The sequence below is a fragment of the Bos mutus genome, chromosome 18 (genome assembly GCF_027580195.1).
Source record: "Bos mutus isolate GX-2022 chromosome 18, NWIPB_WYAK_1.1, whole genome shotgun sequence".
NCBI lineage: Eukaryota > Metazoa > Chordata > Mammalia > Artiodactyla > Bovidae > Bos > Bos mutus.
In genome coordinates, this window is record NC_091634.1 from 12,343,735 (window position 1) to 12,365,415 (window position 21,681).

Consider the following 21,681-nt stretch of genomic DNA (forward strand, 5'->3'; position numbering starts at 1 on the left):
AAGTATGTGGTTTGGCCAGTTGGTCGAGTTGGGGTGGGGTTGGGGGGTGGGAGTAGGGAGTGGGAGGGGCGGGCTAGGATGGTATGGAGTGGTTTTGCATTCAAAAGGAACAGGAAGAGTCCGAGTAGATGGGCTGGAGGCTGGAGTGTGAGCTTTGAAGGGCTGGAACCTCCAGTTTGGAAACTTTTGAGAACAGAAATACCTGAATTCAAGTCTCTGTTTTGCCACTGCCACAGCTTTCTGTGTGATTCTAGCAAGGTATTTTAACCTTGCGGTTTTCCCCATCTGTAAATGGGGCTCATAATTATACCTACCTGCCAGGGATTTGGGGCTTCCCTGGTGGCTCGGCTGGTAAAGAATCTGCCCGCAATGTGGGAGACTGGGTTTGATCCCTGGGTTGGAAAGATCCCCTGGAGAAGGGAACAGCTACCCATTCCAGTATTCTGTCCTGGAGAATTCCATGGACTCTGTAGAGATGGCAAAGAGTCTGCCAGGACTGGGCAACTTTCAGTTTCAGTTTCTTTCACTGGTGGCTCAGCAGTTGGATCCCCGGGTGGGGAAGATCCCCTGGAGAAGGAAATGGCAACCCACTGCAATATTCTTGCCTGAAAAATTCCATGGATAGAGGAGCCTGGAGGGCTACAGTCCATGGGGTCACAAAAGGGTCGGATGTGACTTAGTGACTAAACAAGCAAGAAAATAGTAAACCCAGACCCTTTACTCCCCACCCCAGCCTGGGTTAAGGAATCTCCTTTGGGCTCCTCCTAGAAAAGGCATGAATCTTATTATCACTCCTTAATGCCTTAAGAGAGGTGTCATCGACATCGGATGAAGAAACTGGGGCAGAAGAAAGTCAAGGTGACCTGCTCAAGGTCACGTAGGTATCTGCTGTTTGGGGCTGTTCTTTCCCTATTCCTCCATCCCTACTCCAGAACCTGCCTGGTACAGACTAGTTGTCCTGGACTATGATGAAATAAAGGAGTGAGCCCCCGCTGATGCCCACCCTCCCTATCGGGTACGACCGCGCACTGCGACACCCCCCGTCCACTCCCACTAGCTTCTTCTGCCGTCACACAGGACTTCCACCAGGGGGCGCTCTCCTCCCTACCAGTCACCGGACGTGAGCGTCGTGAGCTGGAGAAGGGAGCTGACCAGAGACTCGGGAGAGACCCCGAGACTGGAGGGAGCTGGAACCTGCGAGGGATACCCGTACCTATTGCCCGGTGAGGGTTCCTGGGTTCAAATCCCGGCACCGACCTTGAGAAGCTGTGTAACCTCGGGCAGGCCAGCTAAAAACCTCCCTCTAGTTCAGTTTCTCATTTGGAAAAGGACTGACGGCCGATCCCGGCAGGCAGCGTACGTGATATACCGCTCACTGCTGTGTCGTTCTGGGTGCGCGTCCGCGTCAGGTGTGGCCCTCGGATCTCACAACAGCCCAAAGCAGTCTCCACCACCGTTTTCTACAGAAATTCAGTTACACAAGTAGCAGATGATTATAAACTCAAAAATCTCAAAACACCGGGAGTTCCCTGACGGTCTAGTGAACTGTGTAGCTTGGCCAAAAAAAAAAAAAAAAAAAAAATCTCAAAGACTGCAGGGAAAGAATCCCTTCAACTCCTCATTCCCTGGCCCTGACCATTTCAGCCCCCAGGCTTAGCCTTCAAGCCCGGGAAACACCTAAGAGGTTACTCATGTTCTCAGATTTGTTGCCGGAACCCGTGTGGACTGGTTCCACTATTTTCTATCTTTCTACCAAAGGAGACTCACCCTTAGATAGCTGACAGAAAGCCCTGCCCAGGGACAGGAGGTCACTGGCTCCCAGTGTTACTTTGGAAATGTCACATTCCACTTGGTCTCCAAATTTCAAGTAAATTCCACCTGCATTTAGGGCTACGTGTTATTTCAATATGCCCCAGCTTCCAGAGGAGAAGGAAATGGCAACCCACTAGAGTATTCTTGCCTGGGAAATCCCATGGACAGAGGAGCCTGGCGGGCTATAGACCATGGGGTTGCAAAGAGTTGGACGTGGCTTAGTGGCTAAACACACACACGTGCCCAGCTTCCAGAATAATTGGCTGGAGGAGAGCCAAAGGGCCAGGATGCAGAAGGGCATTCTGTCTGTGCCTAGGGCTAGAGGCCCCAGTGAACCCCAGTCTCCCCCTCTTAACTCCAGAGTGGATGCCAGCTAGCTCTGTGCTCAGGCCTGGCTGGGCCATGCTGGGGTCACAGTGGTAACATAGACAGCTTTGCCCTCTAGTCGGGTAGTCAGATCAGTCACGCTGACTGCCCAGTGTGGTCTGGGCTGGGACGGGGGTGGTATAGGCAGAGGGGTCAGACCCCGTATGGGGAAGGTACCGGGGACTGTGGGAATCCACAAAATGTGCCTGCCCCAGCCTGGGAGTAGTGGGGATCAGGGAGGGCTTCCTAGGAGGCAGCATCTCAAGTAACCCTGAGAGAACTACTCTAAGGAGGTGAGGAAAGGGCCCAGATTATATCAAAGTTTTGCAACAAAGAGCACATTAAAAGATTATTGTTAATTAAAGAAAACCAGATATCCTAAGTTAAGTAATTTAGCACTTTTCTTTGTATGGGAAGGTGCAAGAGTCCAGGCTCAATGAAATCGTTCCTTTCATATGCACCTCAGCTATCTTAGGGCCAGTATCCTGTGTTTCACATCTTGAGCTGTCCTGGGGCTCATCGTAGGGTGTGGCTGCAGTCTGATGGCTGCTCAGTTCAGTTGCTCAGTCGTTTCGGACTCTTTGCAGCCCCATGGATTGCAGCATGCCAAGCTTCCCTGTTCATCACCAACTCCTGGAGCTTGCTCAAACTCTTGTGCATCAAGTCGGTGATGCCATCCAGCCATCTCATCCTCTGTCGTCCCCTTCTCCTCCTGCCCCAAATCCCTCCCAGCATCAGAGTCTTTTCCAATGAGTCAACTCTTCGCATGAGGTGGCCGAAGTACTGGAGTTTCAGCTTTAGGATCATTCCTTCCAAAGAAATCCCAGGGCTGATCTCCTTCAGAATGGACTGGTTGGATCTCCTTGCAGTCCAAGGGACTCTCAAGAGTCTTCTCCAACACCACAGTTCAAAAGCACTAATCCTTTGGTGCTCAGCTTTCTTTATGGTCCAACTCTCACATCCATACATGACCACTGGAAAAACTAGCAGTTTTTGGCTGCTAAATGGCAGGTATTCCTCTCCTTCCTGCATGCCCTTAGGGCTTGCTGGCTCCTATTGGAGGGCTGAAATCCCTGATGACTGTGACATCCTTGTTTGCTGATACAGTACTGATATGGTAGGAGATACTCCATTTCTCACTATAAAAGAATAAAAAAGAAAAAATCTGATAGATTAAAGAAAAATAGGATGAGGATAATGACAGAGTTTAAAAAAAAAAAATGAAGTGAGTCTCAGGGGTTTAAAATCAAAGTGTCCACTAAGTTGCTTCTGTCTGGCAGCTCTAGGGGAGAATCTGTCCCCTGCCTCTTCCAGAACCTAGAGGCTGCCCATGGTCCTTGGCTCATGGCTGCATCAGGTAATATCTGTTTCTGTTATTGCAATCTCCGTCTCTGACTCTGACCCTTCTGTCACCCCTTATAAGGACCACTGTGATTACAATGGGCCACCAGAAGAATCCAGAATAATCTACCCATCTCAAGATCCTTAATTTAATCACACCTGCAAAGTCTTTTTTAGCAGGTAAGGGGAGCACATTTTGAGTATGAGGGCAGGGGCATCTTTTGGGGAAAGTGAAAGTTGCTCAGTCATGTCCAACTTTGCAACCCCATGGACTGTAGCCCACCAGGCTTCTCTGTCTGTGGAATTCTCCAGGCAAGAATACTGCAGTGGGTTGCCATTTCCTCCTCCAGGGGATTTTCCCAAGCCAGGGATCTAACCCCAGTCTCTTGCATTGCAGGCAAATTCTTTACCTTTTGAGCTACCCTGGGAAGCCCATCTTTGGGGGAGGGGGCTGTTATTCAGCGTCCTGCTCTGGGACGGAGCAGATCCAGAGACCTCAGTCTCTTAGAGAATTCCTTCAGGAATCAAATCATGGGATTCCTTTGGCTAGAACTTCCCTCTGCACTCACTCTCTTCCTCCCTTCAGTTCCTCTGTTGAGTTTATCACCGTTTCTTCTTAAATCAACATTGGGTTTTACATTATCAGGACTGTGTAATAGAGTTCACAGCTGGGCCATGTAATGACTTATAGCTACATGTTCTTTCTCCTGCAGGCGTTTTTCTTAATATTGATAACAGCTTTATCTTTTGTTTGTTTACTTTTCTAAGCACTGGCCAGTATTTGATCCCCAGATTTTGACATAACCAGGAAACTTTCACTGTGATCAAGCATATCAGTGAATCGTCATGAGACTAAAAACCTCATGGGTCACTTTGGAAGGATACTGAGGAATAAATTCATTTTGGGGGAAAGTTGATATATATAAAGGGAAGAATCAAGCATTTATTTTGCTTTTTAAAAATAAAACTGTACTTTGGGGGCTCCCCTCCTCTTAAGCTGAAGATCTTGATTCTTATCTATTTGCTTTATCTTCAGTGTATCATCTATATCTACTTATGCATCAGAATCATATGGCTGTATCATATTTCATACATGCTTGTACTATGATTCGTTTTAAGTTAATTTTGGGTGTGGTGTGAAATAAAACTAAGATCATGGCATCCAGTTCCGTCACTTCGTGGCAAATAGATGGGAAACAATGGAAACAGTGACAGACTTTATTTTCTTGGACTCCAAAATCACGGCGACTACAGCCATGAAATTAAAAGATGCCTGCTCCTTGGAAGAAAAGCTATGACCAACCCAGACAGCATATTAAAAAGCAGACATTACATTGCTGACAAAGGTCCGTCTACTCAAAGCTATGGTTTTTCCAGTGGTCATGTATGGATGTGAGAGTTGGACTGTGAAGAAGGCTGAGCGCTGAAGAATTGATGCTTTTGAACTGTGGTGTTGGAGAGTCCTGTGGACTGCAAGGAGATCCAACCCGTCCATCCTGAAGGAAATCAGTCCTGAATATTCATTGGAAGGACTGACGCTGAAGCTGAATCTCCAATACTTTGGCCATCTGATGCAAAGAACTGACTCACTGGAAAAGACCCAGATGCTGGGAAAGAATGAAGGCAGGAGGAGAAGCGGATGACAGAGGACGAGATAGTAACTCAGTGGCATCAGCAACTCAATGGGTATGAGTTTGAGCAAATTCCAGGAAATAGTGAAGAACAGGGAAGCCTGGTGTGCTGCTGTCCATGGGGTCGCAGAGTTGGACACGACTCAGCGACTGAACAATAACAACAAATGGCTTCCAGTCCCATCATGTCATGGCAAATTGAAGGGGGAAAAGTGGAAGCAGTTATATATTTCTTTTCTTTGTGACCCTATGGACTGTAGTCCCCCAGGCTCCTCCATCCATGGGATTCTCCAGGCAAGAATACTGGAGTGAGTTGCCATTCTCTTCTCCAGGGGATGTTTTCATCTCAGCTTGACAAAAATATGAAATATTCGACAAAAAATAAAGCTTGATGGGATTTTGATTGTGTTCAGAATTCTTTATTCTACAGATCAGTGGAGCACTGACACTTCAGCAATCTTGATTCATCTGATTCTTGAACATGACGTATGTCTCATTGATTCAGTCTTACTCAGTTACCCTACTAATATTAGGTGGTTTTCAGTGTACAGGTCTTACACATATTTTATCAGATTTATGCCTTAGTCTGTCATGATTTAGATGTGATGGAAAATTATGTATATTTTGTTTCAATACATATGAAAAAGTACCCACAACAAATGAGTATCTGCCCAATGAATTGTTAAAAAGTGAAAACCCAGGTTAAGAGACAGAACGTAGCCTGCATCCCTGATACCCCTCTACTGGCCCTCCCCATGACTCCTGCCTCTCTCTTCCCAAAGAAAAGCATTTTCCTGACGTTCATGGAGTTTTAGTGTGTTTAGCCTTTTACCTCCTAAGTAGGGCTACTTACCTGCCTGTTTTTGTGGAACTTTGCATAAATAAAACATTTAGTACATATAGTTTTGTATTTTCTTTGCTTAAAGTTATGTTTTTTTTTTTCTTTTAACTTTAAAAAAAATATGATAACAAATTTACAGGAGACTTGGAAAATAGAGAACAAGGTTACATATAGTTCCACTATCAAAGTTATGTTTTTGAGATTCTTTCCTGTTGCTGTTGTTGTTAAAGAGAACACATTTTTAACTTAATTTAATTTTTAAAACTTTTTGGCCATGGGTGGAGCTTGTGGGATCTTAGTTCCCCAACCAAGGATTGAACCCAGGCCCCGGGGCAGTGAGAGTGAGGAGTCCTAACCACTGGACCGTCAGGGAATTCTCTCATCCTTTTTATTGTGTGAAACTGCAGTTCATTCATTTTTCTTGCTTTATAGGAATTGATTTTATGACTGTGGCAATGTACCTGTTTTGGTCTTTTGCCTTTATTATTATTATTGCCTTCATTTTTATGTAGGTATAATTTACATACAGTAAAGTGCAAACAAAGCTTTTAAGTGGACAGCTTAATGAGACATGTTCATAACAGATAAAGAATTTTTTGGTACCCTGGACCTCTCTGTCCTGCCCTTTCTCAGTGATAGCCACTGAGTGGAACCACTGTTCTGACTTTATCTAGAGTACTTTTGCCTGTTTCAAAATTTCACCTAAATTCAAATTGTTTGTCCACTTTTAAATTGGGTTATACGTTCTCTCATTACTGAGTTTTGAGAGCTCTTAATAAATTCTGGATGAAAGTCCTTTTATTAGATTTAAACAACCCTTCACCTAAATGGAGCCACGTGTGATATGTAGTATGCATTCTTTTTCTAAATTTTAAAACTTTGGGGGCAATACAGTTTTAAATGTACAGAAAAGTTTCAAAAATGAATATAATTCAAATAACATCCATTTGGTGGCTCTTTATCCAGATTAGCATCGGGTTAAAATTTTATTTCATTTCCAATATCATTTGACTCTCCTCTCTCTCTTTGTCTCATATCTATCTAACATTTTCCTGAATCATTCAGGATACATGACTGCACACAACATGGCCTTTTACTCCTAAATATTTCAGTGTATATTTCCTAAGAACAGAGATGTTTTCTCATACAGCTGCAGTCTGGTTATCAAGTTTAGTGATGTTAAGTTAACACTGATACAATACTTTCATCTCTACTCTTTATATTCCAACTTTGTCAATTTGAGAATCAATTGACAACTTTGAAAAAAGAAGTTGGGGAATCCCTGGTCCTCCCGGTGTGCTTTCACTGCCGAGGGCCTGAGTTCAATCTCTGATTGGGGAACTAAGATCCCAGAAGCCACAAGGCCAAAAAGAAAAATAAAAGTGGCTGAGGCTGAGTTGTGCTGTTGTCTGAGTGATCCACACTCCAGAGGCATCACAACAGCCAGTGGCAAAAGCCCTGAAACCAGACCCCTGGGGGTGATCCAGCAAAGTGGCCTTGATCAGATTCCTCAACAAAAAGATGGGGACACTTTTAGGAATACATAATCGGAAGTATTTACCAGTGAGAACGATACAACGTCTGGACTTTGCTTCAAAGTAATTCTGATTTGGCGGGGTGTAGGAGGAGGGGATTGTTGAGAGTATGGATGAAACAAGATTGGCCATGAGTTGATCATTGTTGAACCAGGATGATGGATACATCATCACCAGTTTTTTAAAAAAATATATCAATTTATTTATGTATTTTCGGCTGGGCTGGGTCCCCTTTGCTTCTCGGGTTTTTCCTTAGTTGTGGTGGGCTGGTGGCTACTCTCTGGCTGCAGTGCACAGGCTTCTCATTGCGGTGACTTCTCTTGTTGCGGAGCATGGGCCCTAGGGTGCAAGAGCTTCAGCAGCTGTGGCTCGTGGGCTCAGTGGTTGTGGCTCCTGGGCTCTAGAGCTCAGACTCACTAGCTGTGGTGCATGGGCTTAGTTGCTCAGTGGCATGTGGAATCTTCCCAGATCAGAGATCAAACTGTGTGTCCTGCATTCGCAGGCGGATTCCTTACCACTGAACCACCAAGGAAGCCCCATCATCCAGTTTTGGGTATGCCTGAATGCTCCATAGTAAGATTTTTTTTCCCAAAGAAAGAAGAATAAAATAAAAGTGGAGAAGGGTGGAAATTATTATTAATTAACTGCCTTGAAGGTCTGTTAGGAGGAGGTATTAAACAAGTTATTTGAATGGAATCTAAGTAAGCCATTTAGATCAGTGCCTAGCCCATTTTAAATGCTATATATTAACTATTTATGGCAGAAAGTGAAGAGGAACTAAAAAGCCTCTTGATGAAAGTGGAAGAGGAGAGTGAAAAAGTTGGCTTAAAGCTCAATATTCAGAAAACGAAGATCATGGCGTCCGGTCCCATCACTTCATGGGAAATAGATGGGGAAACAGTGGAAACAGTGTCAGACTTTATTTGTGGGGGCTCCAAAATCACTGCAGATGGTGACTGCAGCCATGAAATTAAAAGACACTTGCTCCTTGGAAGGAAAGTTATGACCAACCTAGATAGCATATTCAAAAGCAGAGACATTACTTTGCCAACAAAGGTCCATCTAGTCAAGGCTATGGTTTTTCCAGTGGTCATGTATGGCTGTGAGAGTTGGACTGTGAAGAAAGCTGAGCGCCAAAGAATTGATGCTTTTGAACTGTGGTGTTGGAGAAGACTCTTGAGAGTCCCTTGGACTGCAAGGAGATCCAACCAGTCCATTCTGAAGGAGATCAGTCCTGGGTGTTCATTGGAAGGACTGATGCTAAAGCTGAAACTCCAATATTTTGGCCACCTCATGCGAAGAGTTGACTCATTGGAAAAGACTCTAATGCTGGGAGGGATTGGGGGCAGGAGGAGAAGGGGACCACAAAGGATAAGATGGCTGAATGGCATCACCGACTCAATGGACGTGAGTCTGAGTAAACTCCGGGAGTTGGTGATGGACAGGGAATCCTGGCGTGCTGCAATTCATGGGGTCGCAAAGAGTGGGACACGACTGAGCGACTGAACTGAACTGAACTGTCGTTGTTGCTCAGCCGTGTTCCACTCTTTGCGATCCCATGGACTTCAGCACACCAGGCTGCCCAGTGCTTCCCCATCTCCCGGACCTTGCTCAGACTCATGTTCATTGAGTCAGTGATGCCATCCAACCATCTTACCCTCTGTCGTCCTCTGTAATAGCCCCTTTTTATCTTGTTCTCTCTTCCTCCAGAAGCAGTTCCAACAGAACACCACCAGGTGGCGCTGTCTCACAGCTTCATAGGGAGTCAGGCGCAAGAGACGCTCAGCTCTGAGAATGACTTCCACTCTGTTGCTTCCTGGCTAAGATCTTGGACATTTACTATCTCTGCATTTTGTTTTATTTATTTCTAAAGTGGGGACAGTAATAGGCTGGTTCAGTGACAGTGATGTAAAGTGTCTGATGCATTGTCTGGTGCATACCTTTCCAGGCACCTCTTTCTGGGGCTGGATCTGGCCCTGGGCAGTGTTTCTCATCTCTCCTTAGGGGACTGTCCATCTGCCCAAGTGATTGGGAGAATCTGGAGAGGTTACAAACAAAGTGAGAGATTTCTCCCCTAGCCTTACCACATGCAGTCCTTTCATTGTTGTTGTTGCTTGGCTTCACAGCATGTGGGATCTTAGTCCCCTGACCAGGGATCAAACCCAAGACCCCTGCATTGGAAGTGTGGAGTCTTAACCACTGAACTGTCAGAGAAGTTCCTGGCATGAATTGCTATTACAGATCAGCCCTCCAGCCACAAACAACACAGTCTTCCTATAAGACAGGAAGTTTTAGAAATCCACTCCCCCCTCCATTTTTTAATTTTTAAAAAACTTTTATTTATTTTAATTGGATGGCAAATATCCCCCTCCCCCAGATTTTTTGAGAGGCGATTTACATTTGAGTCTGTAAGAATCTGACCTGAGTTAGAATTACCATTCTATTACCTGTAACCTATGTTATCTCACCAGTCTGCCCCTCAATTTTCTCCTTTATAAAATGAATATCTATATGTAAAACATACTTCTCACAATAGTATCATGAAGATTCAATATGATGCTACACGGAATAAATAGCAGCGTTTGGGAATTCCCTGGTTTCCAATGTTTAGGACTTGGCACTTTCACTGCTGGGGCCTAGGTTCAATCCCTGGTCAGGAAACTAAAGATCCCATGAGCTTCACAGGATGGCCAAAATAAAATAAAATAAAAAGCAGCTTTTATTAAGATACTGAGATGATTAAGCTAACATTTTGAGAGCTTATTATGTGTAGGGCACATAGTAACACTGTGATTCCCATAGTGACATCATGAGACAGATATTAATATTAGCAATGATCCCTGTATTATAGGAGAAGGTACTGAGGCTCAGAGAGGTAAAGTTACTTGCTGAAGGTCACACAGCTGGTACCACAGCAACTTTGGTATTTAAACGCAGGCAGCTATGGCACCCCACTCCAGCACTCTTGCCTGGAAAATCCCATGGATGGAGGAGCCTGGTGGACTGCAGTCCATAGGGTCGCTAAGAGTCAGACACGACTGAACGACTTCACTTTCACTTTTTCACTTTCATGCATTGGAGAAGGAAATGGCAACCCACTCCAGTGTTCTTGCCTGGAGAATCCCAGGGGCAGGAGAGCCTGGTGGGCTGACGTCTATGGGGTCACACAGAGTTGGACACGACTGAAGTGACTTAGCAGCAGCAGTAGCAGCTTGTCTCCAGAATCTAAACCACTAACTATTATGCTAGTCTAGCCACCCTCCTCCTCTTAAACCACCTTGCATGCCCAGAAGTCAAGTTTCTTCTGGACCTGAGGTCTTTGAACAGCCAGAGCACCTCCATCCTGGCCACCTCCTGGATAGGAAGGGGTGATTCAAGAAGTACAAAACCCTCCCTTTGACCATGAACACCTCCACCTTAATTGTCCATCAAGGTCAGTGGGAATCCTTGTTGAAACGCAGGTCGCTGACCCACTCCCAGGGTTTCTGATCCAGTGGGTCCAGGGTCTGGCCTGAGAATCTGCATTTTTAACGGGTTTCAGGTGATGTTGATGCTAGTGATCTCAGCAACAAGACTGAAGGAAGCTGTGTCCCTGACTGACCACATGGAGGGGAGCCACCTGCCATCTTAGACAACATGCCTACTTCAGGAGGGTCACGAAAGAGAATGAGAACCTTCTGTTTTACTTAAACCATTGTATTTTAGGATCTTACAGTTATAGCAACTTGGCCTTTACATTAATATAGACCTTCTCTGGGCCTTCTTATCTTATTTATTTATTTATTTTTGGTGGTGTTGGCTCTTTGGTGCTGCACACAGGCTCTCTCTGGTTTCAGCGAGTAGGGGCTACTCTTCGTTGCAGAGCACAGGCTTTAGGGGCACAGGCTCAGGAGCTGTGGTGCACAGGCTTAGCTGCTGTGCAGCATGTGGAATCTTCCTGGACCAGGGGTTGAACCCATGTCCCTTGCATTGGCAGGCAGATTCTTATCCACTGTACCACCAGGGGAGTCCTGGGCTTTCTTCTTGGAAATGTTCTGATGGATACCTTAGGTCCCATCTACAGTCAGTAACATGGCTGACATTTGTCTATAGATGACCAGCTCCGTTGACTCCATCAGGTGTCTAGCACTCTGATGACTGTTGCTGAGAGGCACACCCTCCAGGGTGGGGTCCAAACAGTGAATGGGTGTGTGGCTGTGCAGGCTGTTCCCTGCACACGGAGTGAGCAGCAAATGCAGCCTGCTTACACTTCACCTGCCAAGTCACACACCTTGAAGCAGAGCTGCATCCAACCACAGGAGGGCAGTTTTGTTTTGTTTTGTTTTTCCCAAGAAAGCATTGCTCGCCAAACTTTGCACTTTGAGGTATGGCTCTGCCCAGATGAGATCTTGCTTCCATCTAGAGGGAGAGCCTTTTTCTGATGAACACAAAGGCACCCCATTGGCCCTGAGCTTAGATTCAAGAACCAGGAGTTGTCAAGATTTCTGGTATTACCGACAAGCTCTGTGGAGTTCTGTAACTGAGTGAGGGCTAATATGCCCACAGCAGAGAAAGTCAACCTCTGATAGCAGGTGTTTGCAACAAAGTAAAGCTTTATTTGTGGGGCTTTCCTGGTGGCTCAGATGGTAAAAAAAAAATCTCCCTGCAATGTGGGAGACTCAGGTTCGATCCCTGGGTAGGGAAAACCCCCTGGAGAAGGGAATGGCAACCCACTCCAGTATTCTTGTCTGGGAAATCCCATGGACAGAGGAGCCTAGTGGGCTACAGTCCATGGGGTCGCAAAGAGTCAGGCATGACTGAGAGACTTAACATGCATGCATTTGTAGGACAGCAAGCAAGGAACTGGGAGACAAACCTCAGATCCACTTGAACCTGGTCTTCAAGTTAAGGATATTTTAAAGAGGAAGATTGACAGAAAAGATTGAGCATCATCTTCTGATCTTTCTTTATCATAGTTCCAGGAATCAGGATATCTTCAGTTAACAATTATTTGGCCAAGTAGCCCATGGCTTAGGGATCCCTGAGTTCATTTTGCCCTGGGGAAACCACCTGAGCTTATAGTATATCTTTAAGAGCAGTTTTAGTGCACTAATGATATGACAACAGCAATCTTAGTCATCTGATTGTTGTGGTGAAGTAGTGTTGGAGAAGGCAATGGCACCCCACTCCAGTACTCTTGCCTGGAAAATCCCATGGATGGAGGAGCCTGGTGGGCTGCAGACCATGGGGTTGCTAAGAGTTGGACACAACTGAGCGACTTCACTTTCACTTCTCACTTTCATGCATTGGAGGAGGAAATGGCAACCCAGTCCAGTGTTCTTGCCTGGAGAATCCCAGGGACGGGGGAGCCTGGTGGGCTACCATCTCTGGGGTCACACAGAGTCAGACACGACTGAAGTGACTTAGCAGTAGCAGCAGCAGTGTTCAGTCAGGCAGACTCTGGGAGATGGGGAGGGACAGAGAGCCCTGGTGCGCTCCAGCCCATGGGGTCGCAAAGAGTCAGACACAACTTGGCAATGGAACAGCAACAACAGCACAGGATTGAGGTTAGAGGGGGTGAGGATGGGACTGAGGCTTGAGGAGACACGCAAGGGAAGAAAGTCTTGGAAAGAGGAATTAAATCATAAATGTGGTAAGGGAACTCAGTTTTAGGGGGACTTGGTTTCCTTCCCAAGAATTGAAGCACGCCCCAGGGGTCGAAGCAGGGTCTCGTGCATTGCAGCTAGAATCTTTATCAACTGAGCCAGCAAGGAAGCCCCAGTCTGTGGTCGATCGAGGCAATTTTAAGATCCGTGAACAAGAAGAAATAAAGCAGCACAACCCCAGGAGGGAAATCTCTTCTACACTCCCTTCAGGCTAGACAAGGAAGACAAGGTGGAGAATTAACCCTCAGAGAAGAGGATTAGAGGCACCTATGTTGGTTACTGTGGATGGTGACTGCAGCCATCATTAAAAGACGCTTGCTCCTTGGAAGGAAAGCTATGACAAACCTAGACAGCGTATTAAAAACCAGAGACATCACTTTGCTGCCAAAGATCTGAACAGAGAACTACAGTTTTCCCCGTAGTCATGTATAGATGTGAGAGCTGGACCATTAAGAAGTCTGAGCACTGAAGAATTGATGCTTTTGAACTGTGGTGCTGGAGAAGACTCTTGAGAGTCTCTTGGGCTGCAAGGAGATAAACTAGTCAATCCTCTTAGTTGAGGCATGAGGATCCAGTTCCCTGACCTGGGATGGAACTGGGCTCCCTGAATGGGGAGCATGGAGTCTTAGCCACTGGACCACCAGGGAAGTCCCAGAGGTAAAAATTTTTAAGCAACTTGACTGCCAAACTTAGTATTAATATACCCACATCCTCATGGAGGCTTCAAAACCACGCTGTGCAATGAGTACTTTTCTCATTTCATTTTATAGATAAGGAAACAGAGGCAGAGAGGCCAAGACATTTGTCCAAGGTCACACAGCTTTGGATTCAGGAGAGCGATTTCAAATCGACTCCCCCATGTATGGACCCCATATGATCTCTCTTTACAGCTGGAGAAATTGAGGTGCAATAAGGGGAAAGGGCTTGGTGAGAACCTTGGTCAGGCAGGGCTAGGTTCCTCTTCAGAAGTCAGAGAGAAGTACCTGGGGCCATTCTGGGCTTGACCTGAAGGACACACATGCCTTGGCAGGCAGAGTACACAGAGTGGGAGAGGCAGCAGAATAGTTCTAAAAGAATTCCTCAGGAGGTTAAGGGCCCATGCCTGCTTTGTTTATAGCGTTGTCAAGCAGGGCATGAAAGAGTTATGCACAGGAATGTCTGCAAACACAGGTCTCTTATTCAGACTTCCCACCTCCTCTTCCTCACTGCAGCCCTTTCTTTGGCTGCATTTTGCTGGGGAAACTTGCATGAGACCCTTCCTTCTCTGACCTTCTCTTCTTTTTAAAAGAAGTATTTATTTATTTATTTGGCTGTGCTGGGTCTTAGTTGCAGCATGCGGTATCTTTGTTGTGGTATGGTGGTGCTGGTGGTAAAGAACCCGCCTGCCAATGCAGGAGACTTAAGAGATGCAGGTTCCATCCCTGGGTTGGGAAGATCCCCTGGACGACAGCATGGCAGCTCATTCCAGTATTCTCGCCTGGAGAATCCATAGAGAGTGGAACCTTGTGGGCTACAGTCCACGGGGTCGTACGGTGTCGGACACGACTGAAGCGACTTAGCACACATATATGCATGTGGGATCTTTAGTTTCGGCACGTGAACTGTTAGTTGCAGCATGTGGGATCTAGTTCCTTGACCAGGGGTCGAATCCTGGCCCTTGCATTGGAAGTGTGAAGTTTTAACCACTGGACCACCAGGGAAGTCCCAGTTCCTTCATTTTCAAAAATTAGTATAAGTGAGGAGCTCTAGGATAGACTTTGGAGGCAAAAACAGCTTGCGTTCAAGCCACATCTCTGCTGTATGGCGACCTTGAGCCTCGATTTTCCTCTGTGAAGTGGGGGTGAAATGACATAAGGCTTGGCCTGTCAAACTGTCAGGCAGTGCTGACTCACATCACAGCAGGCTCTCTGATAAGAGCATTCTTGTCATTATGAACGTTTCGGTCAGAAATGTTAACATTGGCATCATTGCAAGGAAGGCTTATTGTTTGAGGGTTTTTTTGCTAATTTTTTTTTTTTTTTTTTTGCCACGTGGCATGTTGGATCTTATTTCCCTGACTGGGGACTGAACCTGTGCTCCGTGACGTAGAAGCACTGGGAAGCATGGAGTTTTAACCACTGGACCACCAGGGAAGTCCTGTTTGAGGGTTTTGGAGCTGGGTGGACCTGGGGTCAAATCCATCTCTCCTGCATTCTAACCCTGACCAGAGACCACCACCCCTGTCTGAGCTGTTTCTTCATCTAGAGGACAGGGATAGCTGACTCAGAAGATGAAAGGGTTCAATCATGTAATTTCATGAATGTAAATTGCTCAGTGTGAAGCTAGTTTGGACTAAGAAAAACTCTGTCAACATTAACTATTATCCTGAGATTCTAAGATCCCTCAGCATTGCACCCACCCTTCCAGGTGCATCTATTACTGAGTCCAGGCTCACTCTTATTTGGAAAACCAGCTGAGAAGCTGGCTGACTGATGTGTCAAAATAACCATCTTACGGGATCTGGATGCCAGGTTCTTTCATAGAACAGAAGTGAAGGAAGGTGAAGAAACAAGGTAAAAAGCCCATTAATCTTGCCTGTATCTCCTAGAATGGCAAACTTCGGGCAGGGGAATGTGTCAGTCTCCTCTTTCCTGAAGCCATTCACAGGTAGGCAGGGTCAGATGATCTCACTATGAGCTGAACACAGGCATTCTACCCCTACAAGTCAAGCAGAGGGGAAGGGTTCCCTAAGGCAGGCCATTATACATGATTATAATAACAAAAGCAACATAAAGCAAGTTAAAGGAACACTTCCAACATGGAGTTAGAATTGGCTCTTCCCTGCACACATCAATTCCTCTGGACGGCTTTCCTCCCAAATGAGGGTGCTTCAGCCCCCAACCTGCTTGTCTGGAATAGCAGCAAGATCAGAGCAACCCCAGCCCTTTGTGTATCTGGGAATTTCCCATCCACCCATTGTCCCAGCCACCATCCCAGCTCCAGCCTCATCTTCCCCACATCTTCCCTTGTATGCGCCTTACCACCAAATCCTGTCCATTTTACCACCAAAGTATCTCCACTTAGAAGATACTCAATCTGGGGGCCATCTCATTTAACCACTTATACTTGTTTTCCTGTTTGAAGAATATGGGGCAGAAAACAGAATCTATCAATATATCAGAGGATTGTCAAAAGCATTAAATAGCTAAAGATTGAAAAGCTGAATGTCTGAGACATAGTAAGAAGTCAATAGAGGAACTCACAAAAAAAAAAAAAAAAAAAAGAGTTGAAACAACTCCAGGGTGACTTGCGTAAGAGGGGTTAAGTTCACAAACAACACAATGGCCCATCACACCGTTTGCAATAGTATTCTTTTCCTGACAAACTGACCCTGAAATAGGAAACAAGGCCTCCAAATCATTAAAAAAAAGGGCACCAGAGAGTCAACCTTCATAGCTATTAATAACACTCCAGCCAGGTACATGCACAAACGTGGAGCTTATACTTGAAAGTACTTGCTTAAATGAGAATGCTATGTTATAGGAGATCTCACTGTGAAATGGCCAAGATGGGGCTCTTTTGTCATTCTAAGATTGTTTGCTCTGTGTAAACTCTAGAGAAAGCCCGCTTGAAAAAACTATTCCCCCGCCTCCCGCAAAATTCTGACTCTAAGGGAACAGAAGTCCTGTAAGATGGAAGAGTCAGTATTGACTTTTCCATGCTAGACCTGTCTCTTTGACTTAACCCTGACCCTGGTATTCTTTACCAGGGCTTCCCTGGTACTTAGCTGGTAAAGAATCCCCCGGAAATGCAGGAGACCCCAGTTCGATTCCTGGGTTGGGAAGGTCCCCTGGAGAAGGGGACAGCTACCCACTCCAGTATTCTTGCCTGGAGAATTCCATGGACAGAGAAGCTTGGCAGGCTACAGTCCATGGGAATGCAAAGAGTTGGACACCTAAAACCTAACCTGACTCAGGTTTGATCCCAGGGTCAGGAAGATCCCCTGAGGAAGGGAATGGCTACCCACTCCAGTGTTCTTGCCTGGAGAATTCCATGGACAGAGGAGCTGGGCAGGCTGCAGTCCACAGGGTCACAGGGAGTCAAGACACAACTGAGTGACTAACACTAGGAGATATTTGCAAGACTAATGGCCTTTTCCACTTTGTTTCCTCACCTCCCCGCCCCATCTTCTAATTCATAAACAAACCTGGCATCCAGACCCTGACAGGATGGTTATTTTGAGATGTCAGTCTGCTGTCTTCTTGGTCAGCCAGCTTTCTGAATAAAGTCCTATTCCTTGCCTCAACACTGTGTCTCTTGGATTCGTTGGCCTATTGTGGCAAGCAGAGTGAGCTTGGACTCCATAAGAATCCTAAGAGGAGCTTGCATTCCTCTTCAGGTGCCTTTGGGATGTAAATGTTCTGCCTGCTTTTCTCAAGGAACTTTTATGTAAGTGATAATTCCAGGACTTCCCTGGTGGTCCCATGGTTAAGACTGTGCTTCCAATGCAGGGAGTCCAGGTTCCATCCTTAGTCAAAGAACTATATCCCACATGTTGCAACTAAACTGAAGATCCTGCCTGCTGCAGCAAAGATCCTGCGTACAGCACAGTCAAATAAATAAAGACTTTTTTTTTAATAAGAGAGATAATTCTTAAAACTGAAAAAATAGACCTTTTAAAACTCAAAATTTTAAGTGTCTTCTCCACAAAACAGTACAAGACTTTAGCCTTCAGAGTGAGCAAACCTAACATATCTCAAGAAGAGATAAGAAAGCTTTCTTCAGCAATCAATGCAAAGAAATAGAGGAAAACAACAGAATGGGAAAGACTAGGGATCTCTTCAAGAAAATCAGAGATACCAAAGGAACATTTCATGCAAAGATGAGCTCGATAAAAGACAGAAATGGTATGGATCTAACAGAAGCAGAAGATATTAAGAAGAGATGGCAAGAATACACAGAAGAACTGTACAAAAAAGATCTTCACGACCCAGATAATCATGATGGTGTGTCACTGACCTAGAGCCAGACATCCTGGAATGTGAAGTCAAGTGGGCCTTAGAAAGCATCACTACGAACAAAGCTAGTGGGGTGATGGAATTCCAGTTGAGCTATTCCAAATCCTGAAAGATGATGCTATGAAAGTGCTGCACTCAACATGCCAGCAAATTTGGAAAACTCAGCAGTGGCCTCAGGACTGGAAAAGGTCAGTTTTCATTCCAATCCCAAAGAAAGGCAATGCCAAAGAATGCTCAAACTACCACACAATTGCACTCATGTCAAATGCTAGTAAAGTAATGCTCAAAATTCTCCAAGCCAGGCTTCAGCAATATGTGAACCGTGAACTTCCTGATGTTCAAGCTGGTTTTAGAAAAGGCAGAGGAACCAGAGATCAAATTGCCAACATCCGCTGGATCATGGAAAAAGCAAGAGAGTTCCAGAAAAACATCTATTTCTGCTTTATTGACTATGCCAAAGCCTCTGACTGTGTGGATCACAATAAACTGTGGAAAATTCTGAAAGAGATGGGAATACCAGAACACCTGATCTGCCTCTTGAGAAATTTGTATGCAGGTCAGGAAGCAACAGTTAGAACTGGACATGGAACAACAGACTGGTTCCAAATAGGAAAAGGAGTTCGTCAAGGCTGTATATTGTCACCCTGTTTATTTAACTTATATGCAGAGTACATCATGAGAAACCCTGGACTGGAAGAAGCACAAGCTGGAATCAAGATTGCCGGGAGAAATATCAATAATCTCAAATATGCAGATGACACCACCCTTATGGCAGAAAGTGAAGAGGAACTCAAAAGTCTCTTGATGAAAGTGAAAGTGGAGAGTGAAAAAGTTGGCTTAAAGCTCAACATTCAGAAAATGAAGATCATGGCATCCAGTCCCATCACTTCATGGGAAATAGATGGGGAAGCAGTGGAAACAGTGTCAGACTTTATTTTTCTGGGCTCCAAAATCACTGCAGATGGTGACTGCAACCATGAATTAAAAGACACTTATTCCTTGGAAGGAAAGTTATGACCAACCTAGATAGCATATTCAAAAGCAGAGACATTACTTTGCCAACAAAGGTTCGTCTAGTCAAGGCTATGGTTTTTCCAGTGGTCATGTATGGATGTGAGAGTTGGACTGTGAAGAAGGCTGAGCGCCGAAGAATTGATGCTTTTGAACTGTGGTGTTGTCCCTTGGACTGCAAGGAGATCCAACCAGTCCATTCTGAAGGAGATCAGCCCTGGGATTTCTTTGGAAGGAATGATGCTAAAGCTGAAACTGCAGTACTTTGGCCACCTCATGCGAAGAGTTGACTCATTGGAAAAGACTCTGATGCTGGGGAGGGATTGGGGGCAGGAGGAGAAGGGGATGACAGAGGATGAGATGGCTGGATGGCATCACTGACTCGATGGACGTGAGTCTGAGTGAACTCCGGGAGTTGGTGAGGGACAGGGAGTCTTGGCGTGCTGCGGTTCATGGGGTCGCAAAGAGTCGGACAGGACTGAGCGACTGATCTGATCTGATTTATAAACGAGTTAATTTTATATTGTATCTGATCCATGACTAAAGTTTCATTTTTATTTCTATTTTTAAAATTCATGACTAAAGTTTTAAAATGAAAGTTGAGATCTGTGGTTATGTCTGTCTATATGTCTATTTGTGTGCATTATAGATATAATATTTTTTTCTATCTCTGAATGGTATTACCAAAACTAGTTTGTAAAAGACCTCTGTTTAATTGGCATAAAAGTAAGTGCAAAAATTTTAGTAAAATTCCAGAGGATCAGCACAGTCTTTTGGTAAAGTATAAAATTTTGGATGTAAAGTATTTGATTAGTCAAAATAAGAAGACTGGACAGGAAGAGGATCCTGCTGAGTGAAAAAGATGCACAACATGAGAATTGTGAGTTAAGTGTTATTTGGGGCAAAATGAGGACTGCAGCCTGGGAGGACTGCATCCCAAATAGCTCCGAGAAACTATAGTAGTTCCAAAGAGGTAGTGGGAGAAGGTCAATATATATGATTTTGGTGAAAGGGGAGTTCAATGCAATCAAGCACTTATTTTACAAAAGGTTTTCTGCTAGTCCCAAGGAGCTGATGTAACCATGAAGGGATCTGGTGTTTCGCTAGATATGAGAAGATGCAAAGATTGGGATAATCAAATGAGCTCCTGAAAACATCAAACTATGTAAAGATTTGTTCCACCAGCTTCCCTGGAGCATAGAGTGCCTCATCCTCCACACTTAACTCATTTCAAAGTGCATCAAATGTCGACAGCTGCAGCAGCACAGGATTCAGTCTTTGCAGAGGCAGATGGCTAATGTTGATAGCCAATTTGTAGTTGATAATCCCTTGAGGGATGAATTAAACAAAGAACAAGAAGATATTACAAATACTACTTCAAGAACTTCCTTCTCCCATTAAAGACCTTGTTCTCGCTCTCTCGCCTCTGCGCTTCCAAGAAGACCAAGAAAAGAAGGAACAACGGTCGTGCAAAAAAAGGGCTGCGGCCATGTGCAGCCTATTCGCTGCACCAACTGTGCCCGATGCGTGCCCAAGGATAAGGCCATTAAGAAGTTGGTCATTCGGAACATCGTAGAGGCCGCAGCTGTCAGGGACATTTCTGAAGCGAGTGTTTTCGACACTTATGTGCTTCCCAAGCTGTATGTGAAACTACATTGCTGCGTGAGTTGTGCCATTCACAGCAAGGTTGTCAGGAATCGCTCTCGGGAAGCCCGGAAGGACCGAACACCTTCACCCTGATTTAGACCCTCGGGTGCTGCCCCACGTCCTCCACCAAAGCCCATGTAAGGATCCAAGTCCTTAAAGACTGAAGAAATATTGGTTTCTCTGAAAAGACAATAAAATAGAAATTATACTTTATGTTGCATGTTGAATATATGTTGCCAGATGGAGTAGGCTTTGTAACATCTTATTTCTGTCTTTGGTCTCCCCAGTTTGCATAGCTTAGGGGTGGGGGTGAGGAATTAGGGCATCTGTGTTTGATTAATTCAGCCTGGCAAATGGCTTAAGTTGGTGTCTTAAAAATGGGGAGGAAGCTAGCAGAGTGAGGGATTCTTTTTACAGAGAAAATGAAGATATTTAGGACTACTGGTAAATATACTTGGTGCCACACTGAGAAAGTTTCTATAAGAAAGCACATGTTTTAGGAAGCTATAAATGGTATTTATGAGTTTGCTAATTTACAGAATGCTAATGAAGAAACACAAGCTGGAATCAAGATTGCCGGGAGAAATATCAATAACCTCAAATATGCAGATGACACCACCCTTATGGCAGAAAGTGAAGAGGAACTCAAAAGCCTCTTGATGAAAGTGGAAGTGGAGAGTGAAAAAGTTGGCTTAAAGCTCAACATTCAGAAAACGAAGATCATGGCATCCGGTCCCATCACTTCATAGGAAATAGATGGGGAAACAGTGGAAACAGTGTCAGACTTTATTTTTCTGGGCTCCAAAATCACTGCAGATGGTGATTGCAGCCATGAATTAAAAGATGCTTATTCCT

At 45.0% G+C, this 21,681-nt stretch overlaps 1 pseudogene; it reads left to right on the forward strand.

Moving 5' to 3' along the window:
* The first annotated feature begins 828 nt into the window (after positions 1 to 828).
* LOC102288061 (small ribosomal subunit protein eS26-like) lies at positions 829 to 20,967 on the forward strand (annotated as a pseudogene).
* Positions 20,968 to 21,681: the final 714 nt, after the last annotated feature.